Here is a 4998-nt window from a genome sequence, read left to right on the forward strand (position 1 = left end):
GACAACATTCGTAGTTGACACTTTGTGTCATTTTATCCGAGCGGGCGGGCGCCTCGAGAGGCGGACCGTCCGGGGCGACTCTCGGCCTGTGTTTTCGGAGCCGGCCGGGCCTCACGCTCCCTCCTTGGATGGACAACATTCGTAGTTGACACTTTGTGTCATTTTATCCGAGCAGACGGGCGCCGCGAGGCGGACCGTCCGGGGCGACTCTCGGCCTGTGTTTTCGGAGCCGGCCGGGCATCACGCTCCCTCCTTGGATGGACAACATTCGTAGTTGACACTTTGTGTCATTTTATCCGAGCGGGCGGGCGCCTCGAGAGGCGGACCGTCCGGGGCGACTCTCGGCCTGTGTTTTCGGAGCCGGCCGGGCCTCACGCTCCCTCCTTGGATGGACAACATTCGTAGTTGACACTTTGTGTCATTTTATCCGAGCGGGCGGGCGCCGCGAGGCGGACCGTCCGGGGCGACTCTCGGCCTGTGTTTAAGGAGCCGGCCGGGCATCACGCTCCTTCCTTGGATGGACAACATTCGCAGTTGACACTTTGTGTCATTTTATCCGAGCAGACGGGCGCCGCGAGGCGGACCGTCCGGGGCGACTCTCGGCCTGTGTTTTCGGAGCCGGCCGGGCATCACGCTCCCTCCTTGGATGGACAACATTCGTAGTTGACACTTTGTGTCATTTTATCCGAGCAGACGGGCGCCGCGAGGCGACCGTCCGGGGCGACTCTCGGCCTGTGTTTAAGGAGCCGGCCGGGCATCACGCTCCTTCCTTGGATGGACAACATTCGTAGTTGACACTTTGTGTCATTTTATCCGAGCGGGCGGGCGCCGCGAGGCGGACCGTCCGGGGCGACTCTCGGCCTGTGTTTAAGGAGCCGGCCGGGCATCACGCTCCTTCCTTGGATGGACAACATTCGCAGTTGACACTTTGTGTCATTTTATCCGAGCAGACGGGCGCCGCGAGGCGGACCGTCCGGGGCGACTCTCGGCCTGTGTTTTCGGAGCCGGCCGGGCATCACGCTCCCTCCTTGGATGGACAACATTCGTAGTTGACACTTTGTGTCATTTTATCCGAGCAGACGGGCGCCGCGAGGCGGACCGTCCGGGGCGACTCTCGGCCTGTGTTTAAGGAGCCGGCCGGGCATCACGCTCCTTCCTTGGATGGACAACATTCGCAGTTGACACTTTGTGTCATTTTGTTCGGCCTGTGTTTAAGGAGGCGGCCGTCCTCCACTCGGTCCGTGTTTAAGGAGCGACACTCGCGCTCCGGTTCGGCCTGTATTTAGGGAGGCGGCCGTCCTCCGCTTGGTCTGTGTTAAGGGCGACACTCTGTCCATGTTTGAGGAGCCTGGCCCTGACGCTCCTCTCCGGCCTGTGTTTAAGGAGGCGGCCGTCCTCCCCTTGGTCCGTGTTAAGGGCGACACTCGGTCCATGTTTGAGGAGCCTGGCCCTGACGCTCCTCTCCGGCCTGTGTTTAAGGAGGCGGCCGTCCTCCCCTTGGTCCGTGTTAAGGGCGACACTCGGTCCATGTTTGAGGAGCCTGGCCCTGACGCTCCTCTCCGGCCTGTGTTTAAGGAGGCGGCCGTCCTCCCCTTGGTCCGTGTTAAGGGCGACACTCGGTCCATGTTTGAGGAGCCTGGCCCTGACGCTCCTCTCCGGCCTGTGTTTAAGGAGGCGGCCGTCCTCCCCTTGGTCTGTGTTAAGGGCGACACTCGGTCCATGTTTGAGGAGCCTGGCCCTGACGCTCCTCTCCGGCCTGTGTTTAAGGAGGCGGCCGTCCTCCCCTTGGTCCGTGTTAAGGGCGACACTCGGTCCATGTTTGAGGAGCCTGGCCCTGACGCTCCTCTCCGGCCTGTGTTTAAGGAGGCGGCCGTCCTCCCCTTGGTCCGTGTTAAGGGCGACACTCGGTCCATGTTTGAGGAGCCTGGCCCTGACGCTCCTCTCCGGCCTGTGTTTAAGGAGGCGGCCGTCCTCCCCTTGGTCTGTGTTAAGGGCGACACTCGGTCCATGTTTGAGGAGCCTGGCCCTGACGCTCCTCTCCGGCCTGTGTTTAAGGAGGCGGCCGTCCTCCCCTTGGTCTGTGTTAAGGGCGACACTCGGTCCATGTTTGAGGAGCCTGGCCCTGACGCTCCTCTCCGGCCTGTGTTTAAGGAGGCGGCCGTCCTCCCCTTGGTCTGTGTTAAGGGCGACACTCGGTCCATGTTTGAGGAGCCTGGCCCTGACGCTCCTCTCCGGCCTGTGTTTAAGGAGGCGGCCGTCCTCCCCTTGGTCTGTGTTAAGGGCGACACTCGGTCCGTGTTTAAGGAGCGGCCCTCGCGCTCCGGTTCGGCCTGTATTTAGGGAGGCGGCCGTCCTCCGCTTGGTCTGTGTTAAGGGCGACACTCGGTCCGTGTTTAAGGAGCCGGCCCTGACGCTCCTCTTCGGCCTGTGTTTAAGGAGGCGGCCGTCCTCCACTTCCTTCCATGCACCACCACATTCGCAGTTGACACTTTGCCATTTTTTCAGAGAGGTGACACTTAGTCGTTTTTTCGAAAGTTGACACTTAGTCGTTTTTTCGAAAGTTGACACTTTGCCGTTTTTTCAGAGAGGCGACACTTAGTCGTTTTTTCGAAAGTTGACACTTAGCCGTTTTTTCGAAAGTTGACACTTAGCCGTTTTTTCGAAAGTTGACACTTAGCCGTTTTTTCGAAAGTTGACACTTAGTCACTTTTTCGCCACAGTGACACCTCCAGCGCGTGCCACGGCGCTTTTCAGGTCTTCTATCCGACCTTGTGCTGTCGAGGACGGCGTGTCCGACGCCGTGGGGAGACCAGCACCATCTCCTCCATACTCGTAAACGGGGTGCTTTGGAAAACGGGGGGAAAGTCGATGAGTACACTGACTACTGGGACCATTTCATTGTACTCTGGCGCACCTGAAGACCAAAAAAGGTACTGCACCTTAGCCCGGGTACCTCACCCCCTGGTACCTCGAGGAGAACTTAGAAAAATTTCGACAAATTTTTGGTGAGCTCCAGGGAGAGAGGCTGATTTTTCGCTTTTTGAGGCCGACCGCCGAACCGGCGCGGGGCGGACTCACAAGCCCCGCAGAGCCGTGGGCACTTAGTCGTTTTTTCAGAGAGGCGACACTTAGTCGTTTTTTCAGAGGCGACACTTAGTCGTTTTTTCGAAAGTTGACACTTAGCCGTTTTTTCGAAAGTCGACACTTAGCCGTTTTTTTGGAAAGTTGACACTTAGTCGTTTTTTCGAAAGTTGACACTTAGTCGTTTTTTCGCCACAATTGGCTCTGAGCTCCAGGGGGAGAGCCTGGTTTTGCCTTATTTCAGGCCGGCTGGGGAACCGGCGCGGGTCGGATGCACGAGCCCGGCAGAGCCGTGGGCACTTAGAAAATTTTCGCCGATTAAGCTGGGACCTCCAGGCGGAGACCGGCATTCCTCGTCCTCGGGGTTCGACCCAGGAACCGGCGCTGGGCAGACGCCGTAGCCACGCAGAGCCGTGGGCACTTAGAAAATATTCGCCAAGTTGGCTCTGAGCTCCAGGCGGAGAGGCTGGTTTTGCCTTATTTCAGGCCGGCTGGGGAACCGGCGCGGGTCGGATGCACGAGCCCGCAGAGCCGTGGGCACTTTGCCATTTTCTCAGAGTCGACACTTAGTCGTTTTTTCAGAGAGGCGACACTCTGTCGTTTTTTCGAAAGTTGACACTTTGCCGTTTTTTCAGAGAGGCGACACTTAGCCGTTTTTTCGAAAGGCGACACTTAGCCGTTTTTTCGAAAGTCGACACTTAGCCGTTTTTTCAGAGATGTGACACTTTGCCGTTTTTTCGAAAGTCGACACTTAGCCGTTTTTTCAGAGATGTGACACTTAGAAACTTTTTGCCAAGTTGGCTGTGAGCTCCAGGAGGAGACCGTTATTTTTCGTCATTCGAGGCCGACTGCGGAACCGGCGCTGGGCGGACGCCAAAGCTCGGCAGGGCCGTGGGCACTTAGAAACTTTTTGCCAAGTTGGCTGTGAGCTCCAGGAGGAGACCGTTATTTTTCGTCATTCGAGGCCGACTGCGGAACCGGCGCTGGGCGGACGCCAAAGCTCGGCAGGGCCGTGGGCACTTAGAAACTTTTTGCCAAGTTGGCTGTGAGCTCCAGGAGGAGACCGTTATTTTTCGTCATTCGAGGCCGACTGCGGAACCGGCGCTGGGCGGACGCCAAAGCTCGGCAGGGCCGTGGGCACTTAGAAACTTTTTGCCAAGTTGGCTGTGAGCTCCAGGAGGAGACCGTTATTTTTCGTCATTCGAGGCCGACTGCGGAACCGGCGCTGGGCGGACGCCAAAGCTCGGCAGGGCCGTGGGCACTTAGAAACTTTTTGCCAAGTTGGCTGTGAGCTCCAGGAGGAGACCGTTATTTTTCGTCATTCGAGGCCGACTGCGGAACCGGCGCTGGGCGGACGCCAAAGCTCGGCAGGGCCGTGGGCACTTAGAAACTTTTTGCCAAGTTGGCTGTGAGCTCCAGGAGGAGACCGTTATTTTTCGTCATTCGAGGCCGACTGCGGAACCGGCGCTGGGCGGACGCCAAAGCTCGGCAGGGCCGTGGGCACTTAGAAACTTTTTGCCAAGTTGGCTGTGAGCTCCAGGAGGAGACCGTTATTTTTCGTCATTCGAGGCCGACTGCGGAACCGGCGCTGGGCGGACGCCAAAGCTCGGCAGGGCCGTGGGCACTTAGAAACTTTTTGCCAAGTTGGCTGTGAGCTCCAGGAGGAGACCGTTATTTTTCGTCATTCGAGGCCGACTGCGGAACCGGCGCTGGGCGGACGCCAAAGCTCGGCAGGGCCGTGGGCACTTAGAAACTTTTTGCCAAGTTGGCTGTGAGCTCCAGGAGGAGACCGTTATTTTTCGTCATTCGAGGCCGACTGCGGAACCGGCGCTGGGCGGACGCCAAAGCTCGGCAGGGCCGTGGGCACTTAGAAACTTTTTGCCAAGTTGGCTGTGAGCTCCAGGAGGAGACCGTTAT

The sequence above is a fragment of the Syngnathus leptorhynchus genome, unplaced genomic scaffold, assembly GCF_054491065.1.
Source record: "Syngnathus leptorhynchus isolate UIUO unplaced genomic scaffold, UIUO_Slep HiC_scaffold_908, whole genome shotgun sequence".
NCBI classification, from domain to species: domain Eukaryota; kingdom Metazoa; phylum Chordata; class Actinopteri; order Syngnathiformes; family Syngnathidae; genus Syngnathus; species Syngnathus leptorhynchus.